Below are 23885 nucleotides of genomic sequence, written 5' to 3' on the forward strand. Positions count from 1 at the left end.
CTGACAGAATAAAAGCAGACACAGAGAACACACAGCAAATGGACACAGAGAGCAGACAACTGGGGGAGGGGGGGAAGGGGAGAGAAATAAATAAAAAATCTTAAAAAAAAAAAAAAAGCACTTCTGGTCGGGGCCTCCTGTGTCGTTTGCTTTTATCTCAAAGAGGCATTTCATGTCTTGGGTTTGACTTTTGCTGTTGTTGTTGGGTATTCCCCTGACAGTTCACCACGGCTCGGCTCGAATGGAAGCTCCGGTCCACGTCCAAAGCGCTAAGTTTGAAGGAGCCTTTCTTGATGGCGCAGGAGACCCTGGCCCCAAACTACCACGGAAGTGACCGCAATTGGCCTCACTTTCCACTGGGTGGCAGACTTCGCCCAGATCTGTGTCTTCTTGCTGCTTAGGAGAGGAACAGCAGCCTTCCTAGCTTTGCTTTCTCCCTTTGCCCTGACCTGGAAAATCCCTGGGCTGCCGTGGGCCAGACTTTACTTTTCTGTACAAACCATCGTTGCGTTGTTTGGAGGAGTGCATTAGGGTCAGCTTGTTACCGTAAGGAAAGAAGGTGACAAAGAAGGGCCTTTGTGTGTAGTACTGAAGAGAAGGGCTTATTCTCACTTTTTTAGACTTTTATTTTAAATAGGAAAAACTTCATGTTTTCTAAGTCAAATGAAAATGATTGAAAATAAACCAAGTATTACAGGTTATATACAGAGTTGGGACTGTAGAAGGTATTTTGGGATATTTGTTTTCATAGTGTGATGAATATTTTTTCATTTGCTTAAAATGTTTTTAGAAGTGTAGTCATAAGTCAAGCTTTTTAAAGTAGTGAAATAAGGGCTAAAATAAAATGAAACAAATAAGTAAAATGCACCACTAAATTTGGTTTTCTCCATTTTCTTTTAGGCATTTTTATGAGTTGTCTTCATTGAATTGGGTGGCACTCTAGTTAATGTTTTCAAAGAAATAAAATTTGGGTTTCATGTAAGACAAGCTTGCTCTGATATATTCCTGAATCAATAAATACCAGAGGAAGAATTTAAATAGAAAAATTAAGCAACCCAATCTGTATTTTTGGATTGATATGGAATATCCTTTAATTCTAGTAAACAGGTAGAAATATTGAGAAGTTCCAATCAGAGAGTAACAGAAATTAGAACGGGGAAGAGAAGTCTTCAGTTCCAAGGTGATAGTGGGGACGGCCCTCCCATGATCCACCGAGGCGACTGCTTGCCCATCTTCCCAATTTCTCCCAAAGGCAGGAACCCAGACACATGCACAGAACTTTACCTCCTTTGCCTCTTTCTTCTCCCTGCTCCATCCCTTCAGTTGTTTGTAGCTATTACTCTTTGCTTCTTAATTCTTTCCCCTTATTTTCTAACTTACTAAAAAAATTATAAAATGGTCATCCTATGAATAGGCTGTATACAATAGCCTGAATGCCTTTGGAGGAAAAAAATACTAGAAATTCTACAAAGAAAATTGAAGTGGTAATAAAACTGGCCTTATGGAATTGTTAAACTCCTTTCACCCTGCCAGAACTTTATTTTTATTTTTTTATTTTTTAAAGAAAGATTATATAAATTGTTACCTAAAAACATACGAGGGATTCCCGTATGCTCCACTCCCCACACCTCCCACTTTCCCCACATTCACAACTTCTTTCATTAGTGTGGTACATTCACTGCAATTGATGAACACATTTTGGAGCATTGCTACTAAGCATGGATTATAGTTTACATTGTAGTTTACACTTTTCCCACTCAATTCTGTAGGTTATGGCAGGATGTATAATGGTCTGTATCTCTGCAAGAACTTTAGATGAGCTTTTCAGTTCATTTCCCCCAAAATTCACAGAAAAATTATTGTGCTTGAAATGAAAACATGGAGATGACCTAGAGCTAAGATCTGGCTAGGTTTTAGCCAATGGTAGGATTTTCTCACCAAAGGAGAAATAAAGGGTTATGAGGATAAAAGTTGAAATTATAAGGTTCATTCAAGGAGAACACTGTATTTACAAAGTTTCCCAGCTTGAATTATTAATATTGTTTATTTGAACTTTTTGGATGTTGCTGTTAGTGTGATACTGAAATCTACTTGACATTTACCCACAGATTTTTTTTTGGTCATGTAAAATATTACTGCCACTTTGAGAAACATTTTGGCAGTTTCTTTTTTTTTTTTTTAAAATATTTATTTATTATTATTATTTTTAATTACAATTAAAAAAATATATGAGGTCCCATTCAACCCCACCGCCCCCGCCCCCCACTCCCCCCACAGCAACACTCTCTCCCATCATCGTGATACATCCATTGCACCTGGTAAGTTCATCTCTGAGCATCACTGCACCCCATAGTCAATGGTCCACATCATAGCCCAGACTCTCTCACGTTCCATCCAGTGGGCCCTGGGGGGATCTACAGTGTCCCGTAATTGTCCGTGAAGCACTATCCAGGACAACTCTACGTCCCGAAAACGCCTCCACATCTCATCTCTTCCTCCCGTTCCCCACACCCAGCAGCCCCCATGGCTACCGTTCCCACACCCATTCCACATTTTCTCTGTGGACATTGGATTGGTTGTGTCCATTGCACACCTGTGTCAAGTGAGGGCTTAGATTCCACATGGGTACTGGATGCACTCTTCCCGCTTCTAGTTGTAGACACTCTAGGCTCCATGTTGTGGTGGTTGACCTTCTTCAACTCCATGTTAGCTGAGTGGAGTAAGTCCAATAAGTCAAAGTGTAGGAGCTGAAGTCTGTTGAGGCTCTGGGCCTGGGTGTCATATTATCAGTCCAGAGATTCAAATCCCCTACATATATCTTAAACCCAGCACCAACTACAATTCCAATAAAGTAGCATGCAAGTCTTGTGAAAAGAGATCCCCTCTGAGTCCATTTCCATCACGCAGAAACACCAGCTCCAAAGAAGGGCCATCTGTCATGGCAGTGAACCCCTTCTGCCATGACCATAGAACCCGTGGGTCTCTTTATCCCTCAAAAGAACCAATACCTGGGGTTGTATCTACCTTATCTGTCTCTTGGACTCTGTTCAGTTGTACATAGGGGTATTCCTTCTGACAACCTCAAGACTCTTTTTTAGAGACTCACAGCCTTATAATCTCATTTCTCCTTTCCATTTCCCCCTTACATTAGGTCAAACAGCTTCCCGAAGTCATGTTATTATATGTAGACAGGTATATTCTGCTGTTCCGCATTGAATCTTTAATTCAAGGTCATTTTCTAGTTGCTTCTTCAGCTGGTATGTGGTAGTGATCCCTCGGTGCCAGGGAGGCTTATCCCCGGGTGTAGTGTCCCACACTGGGGGGAATGCATCACATCTACACACTGAGTTTGGCTGTGAGAGTGGCCACATTTGAGTAACATGAAGGCTGTCAGGAGGAAACCCCCAGGCACAATGCTACTCTAGGCCTTGTTCTTATTGCAGGTGCATAGGCTCAGAAGTGTAGCCATTAGTATCAAGGGCCCACTGTTGGGCCCTCCTTCCTTCCTGGTTCTTGCCGTTGCACCTGGAGGATTGCCGCTGCTCTCCCAGGGCCCACAACAGTGACCCCCCGGCCAGGAGCCCAGTACCCCCCCAGCTGTTGTTTTTAATTGTTTCCACTGAGAGTATATATAGACATTACCATATACCCTGGGCATATGCCCTGTATAACTCCCTGTCAACCATATATATCCTGTCAATAACATCCCATATCAGTATTCTTCCGCTGCCATTGTTGAACCACTCTGTGATCCAAAACTTCCCGTAAAGTGAATCCCAACATAATGTCAGCTTCAGAAGAGTCTTAGATCACCAAAATTCATATATACAATATACAGTATTTCCCCAGATCCACCATAAAACCTTTTCCCTTCCACAGCAATAATCTTTTAACTTATTCATATCATATTTCCTGAAACTGATGTACAGATTCCGAAACTATAGTTTTCAAACAAGGTAACATTTGTGCTTACTATGTGGTCCATACTTTAGGTTGTACAGTTTTCTAAATTTTTTAGTTATCCTATGTTTTGTCTTATGGTTTTCATTATTAGTCTGTCGTCCCCTATATGTTTTTGGTGTAATATTAGCTGTTTTATATTCATCCTCGTGTACTCTCACATAACTCCTCTTTTGCCCCCTTATTTACCTTTGTTCCATCCATTGCACGTCCATTTTCCCCTCCCCTTAGGGCCCACAACGCCTGCCAATCTAATGCCCTGGGAGCTGTCCTTTCTCACGAGAGATACAGTTCTCTCTATTCGACGGCATTAGTCTTCCCCAGGATATGGGTCCACCCCACCCAATGGTAGAACCCACCTTGGCAAAATGAGCCTTCAGCTATTCCCTCCGGAGTCCATCCCGCATCAGACCATACCCCCTGAGCGTCCTAACCAGGTAACCCTCCTACTTATACTTTGATAAGTTTTACTCAACATTTAGTTCTCAACGAACTTCTGGCACTCTCCCATGTTTGTATGTTGCCCCTCCCTCCCACCTATTTCTTGGACCATATTACCCCTCTTCCCATCCCCAGCCCCCCTCAAACCCAGAAAACCCCACCCGAAGGTAACCCCTTGCCCCCATTTTGTCCCTTCTTTGTGCTCATACTTACCCCCAGCTCATCACAGATTCCACCCCTACAGACATTAACTCACATCCTTCCTCCACCCCCCGATTTCCAGTAAGCCACTTTTCCAGACTCTAGCTCTCTGAGGCAGTTAACTTATTTCATATCATTGAGGTCATATAGTATTTGTCCTTCAATGCCTGGGTTGCTTCACTCAACATAAGATTCTCAAGGTTCATCCATGTTATCACGTGCGATTGTAGTGTATTGGTTCTTACAGCTGAGTAGTATTCCATTGTGTGTATATACCACATTTTATTGATCCACTCATCTGTTGATGGACTTTTGGATTGATTCCAACTTTTGGCGATGGTGAACAATGCTGCTATGAACATTGGTGTACATATATCGGTTTGTGTCCTTGTTTTCAGATCTGATGGGTATATACCCAGCAGTGGTATTGCTGGGTCATATGGCAAATCTATGGATAATTTTTTGAGAAACTGCCAAACTGTCCTCCAGAATGGTTGGATCCTTCTGCATTCCCACCAGCAATGGATGAGTGTTCCCCTTTCTTCACATCCTCTCCAGCATTTGTATTCTACTGTTTTTTTCATGGCTGCCAATCTTATGGGAGTAAGATGGTATCTCATTGTAGTTTTGATTTGCATTTCCCTGATAGCTAGGGATTTGGAGCATTTTTTCATGTGCTTTTTAGCCATTTGTATTTCTTCTTTGGAGAAGTGTCTGTTTAAATCTTTTTCCCATTTTTTAAATGGGTTGTTTATCTTTTTGTTTTCGAGATATATGAGTTCTTTATATATGCAAGTTATAAGTCTCTTATCAGATATATGGTTGCCAAATATTTTCTCCCATTGTGTGGGTTCCCTTTTTACTTTCTTGACAAACTCCTTTGAGGTGCAGAAGGCTTTAATTTTGAGGTAGTCCCATTTATCTATTTGTTCTTTTGCTGCTCGTGCTTTTGGTGTGGTATTCATGAAGCCATTTCCTATTACAAGGTCCTGTAGATGTTTCCCTACACTGCTTTCTAAGGTCTTTATGGTCTTGGCTCTTATATTTAGGTCTTTGATCCATGTTGAGTTGATCTTTGTATAAGGTGTGAGATGGTAATCCTCTTTCATTCTTCTACATATGGCTATCCAGTTCTCCAGGCACCATTTATTGAATAGGCCATTCTCTCCCAGTTGAGAGGGTTTGGTGGCTTTTTCGAATATTATATGGCTATATACATGAGGTTCTATATCTGAACTTTCAATTCGATTCCATTGGTCTGTGTGTCTCTCCTTATGCCAGTACCATGCTGTTTTCACTACTGTAGCTTTGTAGTATGTTTTGAAGTCAGGAAGTGTGATTCCTCCTATTTCGTTTTTCTTTTTTAATATGTCTTTGGCTATTCGGGGCCTCTTTTTATTCCAAATAAATTTCATAGTTAGTTTTTCTAGTTCCTTAAAGAAGGCTGTGTTGATTTTTATTGGGATTGCATTGAATGTGTAGATCAGTTTTGGTAGGATAGACATCTTAATAATATTCAGTCTTCCTATCCATGAACAGGGAATATTCTTCCATTTATTTAGGTCTTCTTTGATTTCCTTGAACAATCTTGTATAGTTCTCGATGTATAAGTTTTTTACCTCTTTAGTTAAATTTATTCCTAAGTATTTGATTTTTTTATTTACTATTGTGAATGGTATTTGTTTCTTGATTTCCTCCTGATCTTGCTCATTATTGGTGTATAGAAATGCTACTGATTTTTGCGCATTGATCTTATAACCTGCGACTTTGCTAAACTCATTTATGAGTTCTAGGAGCTTCGTTGTAGATCTCTCAGGGTTTTCTATATATAGGATCATGTCATCTGCAAATAATGAAATTTTGACTTCTTCCCTTCCAATTTGAATGCCTTTTATATCTGGTTCTTGTCTCAGTGCTCGAGCCAGTACTTCCAAGACAATGTTAAATAGGAGCGGAGACAATGGGCATCCTTGTCTTGTTCCTGATTTTAGAGGGAAGGATTTCAGGATTTCGCCATTGTAAACAATGTTGGCTTTAGGTTTTTCATATATACTCTTTATCATGTTCAAAAAGTTTCCTTGTATTCCAATCTTTTGGAGTGTTTTTATCAGGAAGGGGTGCTGTATTTTGTCAAATGCCTTTTCTGCATCTATAGATATAATCATGTGGTTTTTTTCTCTCAATCTGTTTATATGGTGTATTACATTGATTGATTTTCTTATGTTGAACCATCCTTGCATACCTGGAATAAATCCCACTTGGTCATGGTGTATAATTCGTTTAATGTGTTGTTGAATACGATTAGCAAGTATTTTGTTAAGTATTTTTGCATCTAGGTTCATTAGAGAAATTGGTCTGTAATTTTCCTTTCTTGTGGTGTCTTTGTTTGGCTTTGGTACTAGGGTAATGTTGGCATCATAGAAGGAATTAGGCAGTGTTCCTTCTGTTTCAATTTTTTGGAATAGTTTCAACAGGATTGGTGTTAGTTCTTTCCGGAATGTTTTGTAGAATTCACCTGTGAAGCCGTCTGGCCCTGGGCTCTTCTTAGTTGGGAGATTTTTAATGACTGATTCTATCTCTTTGCTTGTGATTGGTTTGTTAAGATCATCAATTTCTTCTTTCGTCAGTATGGGCTGCTTATGTATTTCTAGGAATTTGTCCATTTCCTCTAAATTGTCATTTTTGTTGGAATATAGTTTTTCAAAGTATCCTCTTATGATAGTCTTTATTTCTGTGGGGTCAGTGGTGATATCACCTTTCTCATTTCTTATTTTGTGTATTTGCATCTTTTCTCTTTTTTTCTTTGTTAGTCTCGCTAAAGGTTTGTCAATTTTGTTGATCTTCTCAAAAAACCAGCTCTTGGTCTTGTTTATTTTTTCAAGTGCTTTCTTATTTTCTATTTCATTTAGTTCTGCTCTTATATTTGTTATTTCCTTCCTTCTTCTTCCTGTTGGGTTACTTTGTTGTTGTTTTTCTAATTCCTTCAAATGTGCAGTTAATTCTTCAATTTCTGCTCTTTCTTCTTTTTTGATATATGAATTTATGGCTATAAATTTCCCTCTCAGTACCGCTTTTGCTGCATCCCATAAATTTTGGTATGTTGTGTTATCATTATCATTTGTTTCAAGGTAGTCATTGATTTCTTTTGAGATTTCCTCTTTGACCCACTGTTTTTCTAAGAGTGTACTGTTTAATTTCCAAATTGTCGTGTGAAGTCTGGGTCTCTGTCCCTTGCAAATTTCCAGCTTGACTCCACTGTGGTCAGAGATATTGTTTTGTATGATTTCGATCTTTCTGAATTCATTAAGCCTTTCTTTGTGGCCTAGCATATGGTCAGTCTTGGAGAATGTTCCATGTGCGCTTGAGAAAAATGTATATCCTGCTGTGTTTGGGTGTAATGATCTATATATGTCTATTAGATCCAGCTCTTCTAATATACTGTTCAAATGTTTTGTTTCTTTAGTGATTCTCTTTTGAGATGTTCTGTCCAGAGTTGATAGTGGTGTATTAAAATCCCCCACTATAATTGTAGATGCATCTATTCTTTCACTTAGTTTTTCCAGCTTTTGCCTCACATATTTAGAGGCGCCCTTGTTAGAAGCATAAATATTTATGATTGTTCGATCTTCTTGACAAATTGTCCCTTTCACTAAAATATAGTATCCTTCTTTGTCTCTCACAATTGTTTCGCATTTAAAGTCTATTTTGTCTGATATTAATATAGCTACTCCTGCCTTTTTTTGGTTGTTGTTTGCTTGTAGGATTGTTTTCCAGCCATTCACTTTCAACCTCCATGAGTCTCTGGGTCTAAGATGTGTCTCTTGTAGGCAGCATATAGATGGGTCATATTTCCTTATCCAGTGTCCCAGTCTGAATCTTTTGATAGGTGAGTTTAATCCGTTGGTATTCAGTGTTATTACGTTTAGAGAGTTATTTATGGTAGCCATATTTTGGTTGGATTTGTGTTTGTTATATTTTGTTTGTATTATTTTATTTTCCCCTTCTATTTTTGTCTTTCTTGTTGCTTTTACACTCTCCTCCATCTCTGACTGTCCTGTTTTTTCCTTTCTTCCTGCAGAATTCCCTTAAGAATTTCTTGAAGGGGAGGTTTCTTGTTGATATACTCTTTCAGTTTCTGTTTATCTGTGAATATTTTGAACTCTCCATCATTTTTGAATGCTAGTTTAGCTGGATAGAGTATTCTTGGTTGGAAATTTTTTTCCTTTAGTACCTTGACTATATCATACCACTGCCTTCTTGCCTCCATCGTTTCAGATGAGAAATCAGCACTTAATCTTATGGAGTTTCCCTTGTATGTGATGGTTTTCTTTTCTCTTGCTGCTTTTAGAATTTTTTCTTTGTCTTGAGCATTGGATAATTTGACAAGTATATGTCTTGGGGTGGGCCTGTTGGGGTTTATGACCAGTGGAGTGCGCTGTGCTTCTAGGATATGTACATCTGTCTCTTTCAGTAGATTTGGGAAGTTTTCATTCATTATTTCCTGCAACACTCCTTCTGACCCCTTTCCCTTCTCTTCTACTTCTGGAATGCCTATAATACGTATGTTTGAGCGTTTTGCGTTATCATTCAGGTCCTTAAGTCCTATATGGATTTTTTCTACCTTTTTATTGACCACTTCTACTATCTGTTTGATTTCCAATGCACTGTCTTCCACATCACTAATTCTCTGCTCTGCCTCTTCTAGTCTGCTGATATTTGCTGCAAGTGTATTTTTGATTTCTTGAATTGTGGTGTTCATTTCCATCATATCTGTTATTTTTTTGCGCATGTCTGCAATTTCCCCTCCAAGTGTTGTCTTCACGCTGTTAACCTCTTTCATTACTTCATCAAATTTGTCGGTGATAAATGTTCTGAGATCTTTCATTGCTTGTGCGAAGTCCTGCCCCCCTTCCTGATTTTCAGTTTGTTGATTGGATTCAGCCATGTTTTCCTGATTACTGGTTTGGTTTGTAGATTTTTGTTGCTGTCTTGTCAACATTTTTTCTTGATGGGTTTAATCAGTTCCTTAGCTTCTTTGTCTAGTCTTGGAGATTAATTAGCTGTTGTTTTTGCGTAAGTGTTATATCTTCTCTTTGTCACTTTGTTCTTCTTATTCCAATTTCTTATTGCTAGTTAAGCTCACTTTAAAGGAAAGTATTAGTGCTGGGGAAAGTCAATTGTGTAAGGAAGGAAAAAGTGTGAAGTAGTATTGGTGATATATGTTTACAAAGCAACAATATGAGTTCTGGGAGGATGGAGGTTAGATCATGTAAATTGTGTAGAGTTATAGTAGTAGGAAAGTACCTATAATGAGGTAGACGACTGAATATGGGAGGAATGTGGTACGTACTAAGAGGCTATTGTTTTCGTGAGAGAGGGAAAGAGAAAAGAAAGGTAATAGTTTCAGGGACGAATACCAGATGGAAAACTAAACAAAGGTATTATAAATTAAGAGTTAGACACTTTGTGGATCAAAGAAAGGAGATGGAATATAGGAGAGATAGCAGATGGTGGAGGATATCAAGTTGTAGGGGAAAGGGGATAGTGTAGATAGGCTAAATCTATTCACAGAGAAATGAGGCAGTGGAGGGTGAGGAAACCCAGCAAATGTGAGGTATTTCCTGTAGGACCTTCCCACCAAATCGATGTCCAGACACTTCCTGCCCTGAAAAAATCCTGAAAAAGCCTGGTCCCGGAGAACCTCCAGCGGTGCCCAGCTGCCTCTTCCCAGGAGAGACGGCAAGGCAAGCTCACTCAGCCACCATCTTGCCGGAAGTCTCCTACACACAGATTAATACTCATTTTCACTAGGTCTGTTTTTGTTTTTTGTTTTTTAAAGCCCTAACACAGTGGTTTTCAAATTTTGCTGCACATTAGAACCATATGGTGGAGGTGCTTTAAAAAATCTCAAGCCATACCCCAGACCAATTAAAACAGAATCTTGAGCATGGGTGGGGACACAGACAGCCTTTGAAAGCTCCCCAGGGAATTCCCACGTGCAGCCACTGAAAACTGGTTTCATTCATATCACTATGTATAAACGATATTGTTAATGGTTGGGATTAAAGGACTATAAATAAAGGGCAGTGTTTTCCAGCCCTTTCCTAGGGAGAGGAGACCAGGAGGGAGAGCTGATAGGATTTGTTGACGGATTAGATAGACATGTAAAAGAAATTGTTGAGGCAAGGATAACTAAGTTTTTTTAACCGAAGAAACTAGAGTGAAGGAGTTGACTTTAATAATGGATTTTGGACATATGAAATTTGAGTCATATGAAATTTGAGATGCCTATGAGATATCCAAGTGGAAATTTCAGCTAGGCAGTTCTGGAATTCCAAGGAAAGGTCCAGGCTGGATACGTACATTTGGGAGTCATGAGTATTGAGATAGTATTTAAAGCCTTGAGACCAGATGATATCTAAGGAGTGAGGATAGATCAGGAGTAGGAGGAGAGGGGAAAAGACAAACCAGGTGCAGCCTAGGTAAGAAGGAGGAGGAGGGAGCAATACAGGTGATCAAGAAGGAGCAGCTGGTGGGTTAAAGAAAGCTGAAGGGTGTGGTATATTGGAAGCCACGTCAGGTGAGAAGAGGACGGGGAACACTGGCTTTAGCCTCTTCGAGGTCATCAGGGGAAAGACAGGAAGAAACAAAGTAGGTGGCAGGAAAGAAAATTCTGCCCTATCTTGCTTGATTTCTCCAGTAGTATTTAACATCCAAGGTGTAAACTGAAAGAGAGCACAGGTGCTCTGAAAGCACAGAAGGGAAAGGAAATGGAGAGAACTGCCGAGGGATCTTTTGGAATTAGGACGAGTACATCAAAGTAGATTGAAGGGAAAGAGGAGATGATGCTGAGAAAAAGTGTATGGGTTCATGAACCTGAGGTCCCAAAAAGTTTGAAGGACCAGGGTGATGCAGGCAATTGGCAACTAAGTTGGGAGGAGAAAGGTGGGACAGGCAGAGATTTTTGAGTTAAAAATTTAAGAAAGAAACAGTTTGGGATGAAGACGTTTTCAAATGACTCAACTACCTAAAGTCTATAATGAATGAGCATGTGTGGCCAGGAATTGGGGGAAAGATGCTGATGACTAGGGGAATGAGTGGTCAGGTGGCAGGGCCATGTGTGGGGCAGGGGTTTTGTACAAGGGTACATTTCATGATCTGGAGGTGGAGTGGAGAGAAGAACACACACACTCCACCTTACACCTGCTACAGCCCAGAAGTGTCCTCACAGGAGATACAGGCTTTATACTCAAGGGGTGTTTTAGTTTGCTGGAAGCTGCTGGGAACCATATACCAGAAACAGGTTGGCTTTTACAATAGGGATTTTTATGAGGATAGAAGCTTACAGTTCCAAGGCTGTGGAAATGTCCAGATCAAGGCATCATCAGGAGATGCTGTCTCACCAAGTTGCAGCTGTGGGTGAGCAAGCACATGGCTCATCTCTCCCCTCTCCTCGCTGCTTCAGTTTTGGCTGCTCTGCTGACTCCAGCCTCAGCTGTTCTCTCGGTCTTGGGGTTTCTCTGCCTTTCTAAGCCTGCAGGCGATCTTGGAGTTCTCTCCCACATGGCAGAGTAAAATAGTGGCACTCTTTCTCTGTGTGTCTCTGCTTTCAGTCCTTAGTTTATATAAGACTCCAGTAAAAGAATTAAGAGCCACCCTGGGCCCAGCAATCTAATCAAAGACCCTTAACTGAAGCAATCTGATGAAAAAGATCCAATCAAAAGGTCCCTTAGCTAAATCCAACCAAAAGGTCCCACATACAATAGACTTACATGCACAGGAATGGGCCAGCTCAAGAACATAATTTTCTGGTGTCCACAAAAGACTCAAATCAGGACAGGGGTTTTGGGGATGAGGGAACCTAAATTCCAGAAGGTGCAATGAAGGGGTCTGGTGGAAGGTGGGTAGGGCTGAGACAAAGGGGTTTGCAGAACTTTGTTCAGCTAGGGTTGAGGGAAGCTGATGACGGGGAGTGGTTACGATGATGCTGACGAGGAAGAACAGGAATGTAAGGCAGGGTTGGCATGTTGGTCAGGCTGGGGTTCCTTGGGGGTTGTGTTCCCACAGGTGGTTCTCTGTGGCCCAAGCTGGGGTCCTGCCTGTCAGCTGTACCTGGGTAGGAAGCAAGAAGACAGCCCTGGCAAGTCCATCCTGGAAGCCTGCCGGGGGCAGCTGGTCAGTGAGCCCACACTGAATCATCAGTCCATGTTACCGAGAAAGTGTGGGGCCCTGGTACAAAGAGTACAGATCCTTAGCACCAGAGTGTGGGGAGCCTGGAGAACTTCCGGAGAGAAATAATAGGAGGAACAAGGAGGGAGAATCCTGGAGGCAGAGCGATGCCCTTTTTGTTTTAACAGCTTTATTGAGATACAATTCACACACCATCTAATGCACCAATTCAAAATCAATTCAGTGGTTTTTAGTATAGTCACAGATATGTGCAATACCACAATCTATTTTACATCTTCATTACTCCAAAACTAAGCCCCATCCTCTTTATCTATCACACTTGGTGCTCAACTTTTTTTTTTTCCTACATGACCTGCATTTTTGTGTGATGACTTTTTAATTCAATCCATTGAAGTCTACTGTGGGTGGGTGTGTCTCATTCAAAGGGCAGGAATAGGAAGAGCAGAAGGCAGGGTTTCCAAAGAGGGATATGGAGTAATTACTAAAGAATGAAAGGAAATTAAACACTGTAAAATATAGAGGCTATGCCTTTTAAATCCAGAAGAGCCAATTAAACTGTTTGTTGCATAATATCTCATTCCTCAGTCATTGTATGACCTCTGGCTGTATGTATTGTTTCCCTGAGGTTAAGTTTTATTCCATTATGAAGGAATGAATCAAATCTAGTGAAAGGAAATCTGGCTTCATTGCTATCTTCAGGAGGAAGAACTTGAACCAAAAGTCTTATTATGGTTTAATATTTTTGGTTTGAACGTAATAAAGACAAGGAGCCTAGGGGATAAGAAAAGAGGCCAGATTTTATCTTTTTCCACTTGAAGTACATGAATCAAATAAAGAGAGGAAGCGAGATGTAGGCAATCATGAAGAACGTGAGAATAAACCCAGAAAATATTAAATCGTGATATGGAAGTTCAAGCACCAGGTATTCATCATACAGAAAATGTAGTGATTAAATCAACAAGTTTTATTGAGTACCTGCTAACTATATGCCAGAGTCTTTGCCAGACATTAAACACAAGCAAAGATAAATAATATGTAGGTTTTGTTCTCAGGGCTCACGGGGTACTGGGAAAGGTTGACACGAGGAAAACAACAATTTCAACAAAAGTGGGAAGGGCTATACCTCGAGAGCTATGGGGACAATAGGCCAGGTCATTCATGAGGCATTCTAGAGGAGATGAAATTTTAGCTTGGCCTTTGAAGAATGAAGGACTTTTGTCACACAAAGATGAGGAAAGGTTGTCCTAGAGACAGGGAACAGCACATGGAAGACAAGGGGGCTTCAATGGAAATGTTTGGGGAAATGGCAAAATTGTTCTGTGTGACTGGAGTGCTCACTGAGGAAAATATCAAAAACTTTGGCTAGAAAGGTAGCTTAAAACCAGTTATATGCCATGCTTAGGAGCTGGGTTTCTAAAGAACTATTGGAGGAATTTATCCAGGAGTGGGGCATGATCTGCTGCTGCCTTCTTCTAAAAGATGGGAAGGTTGGAAGCAGGTACGGACAGAGGGCAGGGAGGCTAAGCTCTTACCTTTTATATCTGTATTTCCAGCATCAAGCACATAGTTGGTGCTCAATAAATATTTGTTGAGTGAATAAATGAAGGGAGGAAAGACACAATGACTGAGTTTGGGTGGGGGGTACAGGATGTTGTGGATGGTTGTGCCTCTCTTCTGCCCCTTGCCACATAAATCCATCCATGCCTCCCCTCCCTGCTGAGTCATAAAAGGAAAGCGCCCATAGGAGACAAGGAGAAAAGAGAAAACACAAACAAATGACCCCACAAAAAATAAACAAAAACCAAAAATCCAGCCAGGGATGAGGTAGTTTCAAAAAGGAAGGAATGACCAACACCATCTCATGTAGCAGAGATGTCCAGAAAGAACAGGGTCCTTTGGCTTCGCCAGGTCTGAGCTCATGGGGACTTCAGTGTGACGAGCTCACTGGAGTGGCAGTAGCCGGCTGCAGAGGGCCGTGGGTTGCGGAGTGAACGGGAAGGAAGAGGGGAGAGTGAGTGTGGACAATCTTTCAAAATGTTTGGCTCTGAAGGGAAGAGGGGGAGGTAGCTTGAGAGGGAGCCGCCGTCAAAGGGGCCCTTCTTTAAAAAAAAATTTTTAAGGCTGTTAAATTTATGAACCGGAGAAAGAGCCAGTGGAAGGGAGCGGTTAAAGCCAGGAGATAGAGGTAGACCAAGGAGAAGGGGGTGAATATGGGTAGTTGACATTTAGATGCATTTTTCTGTTTTGAATTTGAAACTTGATTTTTAAAAGAATTCGCAGGAAGGGAGACAAAACAGGGTTGAGGAGAGAATGCTGGACTGAAGGGTGGGAAACCTGCTATGGCGACGTGACCAAGTTATTGATCTGCTCGAAGCTTTCGTTGTTTTGCCTCGAATACAAGGGAAGGATTTTTGCTTTTTTTGGTAATGCTTTCTTTCAGTAATAACATTTTATGATTCAAAGTGTTGTAAGTTTGGCTTTATACCCCCACACACAGACTAAAGTAAGTCTGATGGAGGAGAGAGCAAAGGAGAAAAAAAGGACTGCTCTCCTGCTTCCCTGTCTTTCAGGACAGCTCCTTGGAACTGCCATGCTACACTTGTATTTACAGTTCTCAGTTACCTGGCCACACCTGGCTTTGGGGGAGGCAGGGAAATGTCGTCTTTCCTCTGGGCAGCTATGGATCCAGCTAAAATGTCTCTTGTCTATTGAAGAATGAAGAAAACCAATATTGTAGGAAATACCTTCATTTAATGCAGTTTTTAATGAGTGATTTGATTTATATATTAAGAAGACTGCATAAAATATGAGCACTGTACTTCATAAAGGAAGTTGTACATGCAGATTCAGTATGGCGTATCTTTGGACAGTTAGTCAAAAGGACATTGAAAATAGAGCTTCTTTAATTTGACAGGATAAGCTGCAATGTCCTGTATTAGACTGTTTTAAACTTTTCCTTCTTCCTTTTTGCCAATAAAGTTGTAAATAAAGACCATCAGACATTAAAATAAAAAAAAAAAGAAAAAGCTTAACACCTGTCTTGGCTTCCTCCTCTAATCTCGCTTCCTGCTCCTCATATTTTAATAGCAAAACTGGAATATTTGACGTTTCACACACCGCTCTATGAACTATTGTAGTTCCATGACTTTGCACATGCTGTTCCCTTACCTGGAATTCCTTCCCTCATTCACCTGCTGGGTCAACATTTATGTATCCTCCAAGGGTTCATTGGCTATTTGCACCGGTGCTCCATCTCCCTACCTACCCCCTGCCCTTTGAACAAATACCCGTTAAGATTATTGATTCATTGTATGACCGTTGTTTCTTGCCATGTCTGTCCCTCTTCTGTTTGACCTTCTTAAGAGTGGGGACTGTCTTTTTAACCCTGAATCTCAGCCTTTGGCCCAACAAACTCTGCATAATACACAGGAGGTGTCTGTTAAATGTAGGTTTGCGAGTACAAGGGGACTGATATTTCTCTCAGCCTGTAAACTGTGGTTCTCTTAACGCTGGCTAAAGTTGCTGAGGGTAGCAGTCAACCAGAGGCTTCTATGGCTGGGGAATCGTTACATTTCCTTTTGCTGTTTACTGAAGAGTGATCAGAGCAGACAGAAAAAGAGCTCGCCTGAGGAGAGAAGTAATTGCTTCTTTATCTCTTAAACACAGTACTGAGAGCATGCACCGCTGGTTCCCTAATTCTCCCTGTGCCTTCAGGGAGGAAGACAAAATGTCACAAGTCTAGAGTCAAAATACTATAGGACGGATAAGCGGGTCCCAGGTGACAAACTAACAACCCAGACCGCAAGCATCATCACTAAGACATAGTATTCTTCTCACGGGTACAGCAATGATGAGAGAGATAGCCCAAACCTCACCAGCAAATGCTTCCTGGGCTCTCCACAGCGTCTCCCCTAGAACAGGAGGTCCTTTGAGTTACAGCTGTGTCCCCACCCTCACCCCAATATATTTGCTGTTCTTTTGAGAGGACATAAAAATTCTTCTTTGACACACAAACACCCAGGACATTAGGGAAAAGGAAAACTCTTCCAAAAGTTATTAGTTTTACAGCTATCGTTATGTGTGTTTTTTTTTTATTTTTAAAAATTTATTGAAGTATATCATAAACATACATAAATAACAAGTGATAGTAATAGTACTTAACAACAGATATTTTGAGAGAAAGCAGTACTGTCTAGCTTGTCATTCAGAGGCCTGGGAAGTAGCTGTGTGTGAACAATTCTAACCCTTGATTTCATTATCTTACGGAGCATTTAAAAAGAGAAGCCACAGGAGAAAGTCTTCTGAATTACTTGAGATGACAAATGACAGTCCTTTGGAGAGCTTCATATCCTGCTGGCATCGATATTAATTGGAATGCCCTTTTACCTAGCCAATTCCCCTTCTAGGAAATTATCCTAAGCTATAATCAGAGATGTACACAAATCTGTTTATAGAAGGATATTCACCTCATTATTGTTTATAACAGTACAAAAGCTGGAAATAATTTAAATGTCCATACTAGATGATCAGCAACCTATACTGTACAGCCATGAAAAATGATGCTGTAGAATACTTTATAACACAGAAAGATATTCATGTTAACTTTTTAAAATTGAGAGTTATAAAAGAGAGTATTCAGTGTGTCCAAATTTTATTTTAAAATGCACTATATATTACATATTACAAGATATTTTGGCTGGGCATGTGCTGACTCAGACTCGAGTGGGTGTCCTGTTTCCATCTTGTTCTTTCCAATATGTCCATTTGCTTTGGAGCTTGAGAATTTCCAAGGGTTTGGCTGCTATCTTTTTGCACGATAGGTAAGATAGAGTAAAGACTTCTGGAAGATCCAAATCCTTCCTTTTGAGATTAAAAGTTTTTGTCACATGTCTGACATGTGACATAGTGTTCTGAGGGCAGCAGACTGAATTATAGACACTTGTCCCCCCAGACTAATTGGTATATCTAGAGCTAGTAACTATTTGATGCTTGGAACAATGGCAGATATGGTTAGTGCACAGGAAAATGTGGAGACTCTCAAAGGTGATGGTGGACTCCAGTGAAATGGAAATGCCTTGCAAGTGTTGACTTAACAACAGGTTTTTTTGGCTTGCAGTTACAGAGGCTATAAGGCTTGCTTCTCCCTGGGGTCAGTATCTTCTGGCTGGTCAGCAATCTTTGGGGCTCCTGCACGTGGCAGCATCTCCTTTCTCTTCCTGGTTTCATTGACTTCCGGCTTCTTGCTTCTCTGGTGGCTTCTTTCTTGGTCTGTCTTTCTCTCTGATTATAAAGAGCTCCCATAATCTAGATTAAAACCCAATGCTGGGCCATGCTTTAGCTGAAGTGATGTCATGAAGAGATTTTACGTACAATGGGTCCACACCCACCAGAATGAAGACCAAGAATATGTCCAAACTGGGATACACAATTCAATCCACTCCAAGTACTCCCTTGTTCGCTCAGTGGGGGTGGAGAACAGAACAGGGCGATGAAGCCCATGGAGTAGGGGGTCCTGGTGACCACATCCCTGTGAGGCTGTCAGGGCCTCCATAAAGTTGGCAGGGATACAAAGCTTCTAGTGTTCCTGCTACCCTAACAGACGAAGTGGGGAATGAGATCCTAGGATCTGGCAGAGCTCCCTTTCTCAGAGCCAGGGCAGCGTGTCCCAGTGGTGGAGACAAGAGCCACTTCACTACAGAAACAAGACCCACTGGGTCACAAGCAGCCGTGCCTAGATGCCTCCTTCCACCACCACCCACTCTTACTCGATTGTGAGTGTGATCTGAATTAGTAGGCAACACTGATATTCCTGTTCTGCCAACCTCAGAGCAAGGTAAACTCAGGTTGTGGTAAACCCTGGAAAACTCCCCCCAAGGTCGCCGGCAGGCTCAAGGGCCTTGCCTGAGTGCCTAATCGACCTGCAAGTAGTAGAAGAGACAGGAAAATTTTCAGGACTAAATGAGCTCCCGTAGTGATTCTCATAAATACCAGGGAAGGGAGAGGTTGGGAAAAGCTGGACTTCCTGCCAATTTGGCCAATGCGTCTGAGAGTCATTATAATTTGCCACATCCACGTGAGGACCAGGACTGGATAAGTTGCCTATGCCAGTTACATTTGGGTTCTGTCCAGGATGATTATGAATCTTTGTCCAGTATACACATGCCCCTCAGACTAATTAATGTACCTATAACAAGAATTATTTGATGCTTGAAACAATGGCAGATGCAGTTAGTGCACAGGAAAAGGCAGAGACTCTCAGAGGTGATGATGGACTCCAGTGAAACTGACATTTAAGGGGTGTTACAGACTGCTTTCAGATATTTCTTTATAAGAGGTTTGAGAGAAATCAAAAAATCAGATTTAGCCCTATTAGAAAACTAGAAGGGATTGGGTGCTCTGAAGGGCTTAACTGTTAAAAGTGACCATCATTCTGAAATTAAAATCTGATGGCCACTTGAGCCCCTCCCTTTGCGGGCAGTGAGTGGATTGGGATTATGTACCCAGAGACCACATATGTGAGGATAGAATCTGCTGAACCAGGGGTGAGGATAAGAAAGAGCTGGTTACAGTAGCAACTGGAAAAAGGTGTGTGAGGAGTGGCCCACTGGCCCCAGACACTCGAATGCACTGCCCAGGACCATAGGTAGGCGGCTGCAGGGGTCTGGATATTCCTCTCATCCCACGTCCTGCGTACTGAACCAGCTTCCTCTCCCAAAGCCTTTACACTGGGCACACCTTGTTGAAATCAAAAAAACTTTTGTTTTCCCCCAGGAAGAGGAAAAAGATACTAGGAGAGAGATCCCAGAAGGATTAAAGTTATACCCTTCCCGGGTGGAAGCAGCGTGAAAACGACATGTAGGAACATTGATCCTGAAAAGAGCACTTGGAAAGATGTTCTAGCTGAAGTTCACGTCGGGTCTGAGCTAGGTGACTGGATGGCATCATCTGTAAGGTGACCTTATGCTTTATTGTCCAAACTCGGACAACTTGCGCTTACAAAGGAGCCTTATTAATATTTACACCCAATTAAAAGGCATAAAACCAGACTGTTCTAGACAACCAGAATGTATGATCACCTCATCATCTCTAAATCCAATAGCCCATGTGCTCCTATTGTGTTAATGCAGACAAACAAGGCAAAATCTAGATGGAATATGGATGACTGCATTCTGAATAGAAGCGTAAAATTGCTCTGGGTACCAAAGCAACAAGTCCAGAATACTCCAGAGTGCATGCTAGGAAGCCAGTTGTTTTCAATGATAGTTTTAAGGAGTGGCTATTATCAAATGCATATGACTAACCAGGAAAAAGAAAAGATGGAATGCATCTGCCACCAATTAGAAAGGATTCTTGGGGGCACTGCTGTTTTCTAACAGTTGATGGTAAAATGATTAATGACATAAGTTATATGAAAGTACCACTTTGTTTATATGACCTGATTGTATTTGGCAAGAAGTTGGAGGATCGTCATCATGATTACTTCTCAATGTACGGCCTCTGGGAGTTCCAAGTGTATGTCCTCCCTTTCTAAGCACCAATCCTGCTAGATCCTTAGTTTAAAATCACATAAAACTTATTGAGACTCTAGCAATGGAAGAACTTATATCATTGATGTGGAGGCAGTGGCCACCAGAGGTTCTGAGGGGAGGAAGAGGGAAATAGAGGTGTAATATGGGGGCATTTTCAGGACTGAGGAATTGTCCTCGATGTCTTTGCAATGACAGATACAGGCCATTATATATCTTGTCATAACATTGTGTGGGAGAGAGCGTAAACTACAAAGGAAACTGTAATCCATGCTTTAGTGGCGGTGCTCCAAATTGTGCTCATCAATTGTAACAAATGTACGACGCTAATGAAGGATGTTGTTAATGTGGGGAAATGTGGGAGGGGCAGTGAGCAGGGCATATGGGAACCCCCTAAATTTTTTTACGTAACGTTTATGTAATCTAAGTATCTTTAAAAAAATAAAAAAGTATGTTGAAAAAATATGTAAGGCATATGGAATTGCAAGAGGTGTGTGTTTGCAAATATCTGTGCCATGGCTTTTGCACAGTTCTGTGACAGAAGATTGAAAATCTTCACGTTCAGGGGCCTGCGTTGAAAGAATCAGGTCAGAAATGTGGCACTACCGTGGAAAGGCAGCCAAAAGGGAGAGCCCAAGGGTGAGAACTCCTAGAGGAACTCTGCTGCCCCAGATCTCCCCGAGGCCCTATGGGGAAGGTTTTGTGAGCATACATTCAAACACTTTGCAAAATTCTGAATTTGAGTTCATGTGCTAGCATTTGCTGATACCCTCCCACACTAAACTCTTTATTTTTCACCCTCACACTAGCCTTCAGGGTTAGGAGTTGTGTTATGTCCAGATAATTCAAAGTGTAAGTCCATGGCTTCTGCCAACTAATCTATCCAAGATTGAAACTCAATACACTAATCATAAATTAACCTTCCTGGTGCTAAAGGACAAATACCGCTGAATGTCAAGATTATATTGATGGAGTGCATCTCTGGGTATGGATTGGTTTATTAGCTTGAGTTTATTAGTTTACCAGTGTCAAGATAGATATTACTGGGAGATGGCAGAACATACCACGGGTAAAGGGAAAAAAGCTGTTCGCACAAACATAATGAGAAAGTAGAAAAGTATTGCTCACATAAGAGCATATGGTATATGCTGACTACTTCATTTTAGGAAAGGTGAACTGTTGCCACATTGAGGACACTGGCACAAGGAGTGGCTTGGGACAACAAAACATGGCCAAGGAGAGACAGACTGATGTCAGGCGAGCTAGCACTGCAGCAGCAAAGTACCTGCTGCTTGACTAGCTCCATACACTGGTAGCCAGATCCAGAGCAGCAGAAGAAAATGTCAGAGGTGACAAGGTAGCTAAGGCTGCTGGGTTCACAAGCACTTTGGAAACGTCCCCAAGGGCTTCTTTAAAACAGGCTGGAAATTCAGAAGCAGAAAGAGGGGTAAAGGTTAAAAATATTGTGCTGATGTGGCTTGGTAAATAGAGGTTCCATAAATAAGACACTTCATTTCTCCTAGTGCCTAAATAAAGGAAAAGTAGAAAACAGTATGTGCACTGTTATTGCAACTATCTGAAAATATGTAAACATGAGGACAGAAGACTAAAGGTAAAATACAGAGAAAGAAAGTATTGTCTTTGAAGATTTGTAGATGTATGATACTTAAACCAAAATTTAATGTCTTTATTTATTTCTAGTCATGGTAATTCTTAGTCACTGATATTTCAGAACAAGTGTTTTTTTTTTTCCCCAAAGAAATCTTTTATCAAAGCAGTTTAGAAAGAAATAAGATTATTTTCCTCCATAAAGATGTCAGATTTGACTACCACAATTAAATTTTGGCAAGTAATTATACATAATTTCTCAGTAAGCCTCCCCTATTCTCTTAATGTTGGATGCTAATTTTAGGATATGCCTTTGAGTGATGAAACAGTTCTTAGAAGGAAAAACTTTCTCTGGATTTTATCAGCTTGATATTCACAGTTAAAAAAGTTTTGCCCAGAAATGGATTTAAAAATGTGACTCAGAGTCATTTGATTATGAAATGAAAGGACAAACTGACCTGTGGCCACCCACCTCCTCATCCGGCATCATTACAAAACCCCCACTGCTTGGGAACACAGCTAAACCCTTTGCTCAGTGCATGATCTGGGAGCAGAAATGGTCTTACTCCAAAAGATGTGCACATTCCTTATTGGACCAAACCAAACCTCATGGCCAAGTATTGGAGGGGACATTCTTATGATGTTCACAATGAGAAGTCTAATAGAAATGAAAGATATTGATTCAATCCTAATCGACAACCTCACCTAAGAACCAATGGACAATTCTGCATATCAGCATACTTGGGTTATGGGAAATCCTCAAGAGATGGTGAAATGGCAGGAAAACTTTCATAAAAAACACATCTGTTTTTAATATTAGGAACCCAGTGCACTGACGTCATGAGAAGCAACTTAACACTGCGTTTTGCTTTAGCAAATAGCAAGGCCCAAAGGTTGGGTCAACAAATTGAGACTCCAATAATAGTTTTACATCAGTGGAAGGCCCAGGCTCCATGTCAGCAGGCCATTTGCTAGATGTTGCACTTGGAAGTCCAATATGTAAGCCAGCATGAGTCCTGATTCCCTTGCCAAATAGTTCTGCATCCTCCTTTCCTGATAGTCTGGGTTCCTCTGCATTGGTTTGGATTGGTAAATGCGGTCACCTCTCGGGCTGAAGTGTGGTTTGCTGGCCTGGCGGGGGGCGGTGGCCACGGTAGGCCTATTCCAAACCGCTGCCCCCATAATAGGGTGGCTGGTCGGTCTCACCGCCACCCCTGAAGGAAGCTCGGCATGGGCGCAGAGTGCCCTCGGGTCTCCCCTTCTCGGCAGCCATGCTTCCGCGGCCGCCCCTCCTCCCGGATAGCGCCACACGATGCCTTGTGGGGCGGCACCCTTCTTCTTCTTTCTCCCTGCGCAGGCGCAGGGCGGAAAATTCCAGTCTGCCCTTTTCCCCTCCCCCGACAGCAGCAACAGCCAGGCGTGGGTGGGAAACTCAAGTCTGCCCTTTTCCCTTCCCCCGACAGCAGCAACAGCCAGGCGTGGGTGGGAAACTCAAGTCTGCCCTCTACCCCAGCAACAGCAGCCACCAATCTCTAAACCCTGCCCCTTCCCCCAGCAACAGGACAGCCAATCCCTAATCACCACCCCTCCCCTGTCCAGTACCGCCCACTGACCTTTCTCCAGCAACCAATCAGAACAGGGCGTGGCTTCGACCAATCAGCCTTCCCCAGCCCCTATAAAACTGTTGCCTCTCCCTCAATAAAGTGGACTTGCGTGTTTACCTTGTCTCCGCAGTAGTTCTTCTGTCGTGCGCCCTCCAGTCCTGAGAGCCCCCGACAAGGGCCTGGCCTCCCTTGTCCCCAGTTCATCGCCTGCTTCTCTGGGCGACCCCTTTGTCGCCGGCTTTGCCGGGCAACCCCGTCAGCCAAACCGCGCAACCCCTGTGAGACCGACCCCTCGTCTGCTGCCGGACCAACCCCTCGTCCCAAGCGGGACCGACCCCTCGTCCCAAGCGGGACC

The sequence above is a fragment of the Dasypus novemcinctus genome, chromosome 9 (genome assembly GCF_030445035.2).
Source record: "Dasypus novemcinctus isolate mDasNov1 chromosome 9, mDasNov1.1.hap2, whole genome shotgun sequence".
Lineage (NCBI taxonomy): Eukaryota > Metazoa > Chordata > Mammalia > Cingulata > Dasypodidae > Dasypus > Dasypus novemcinctus.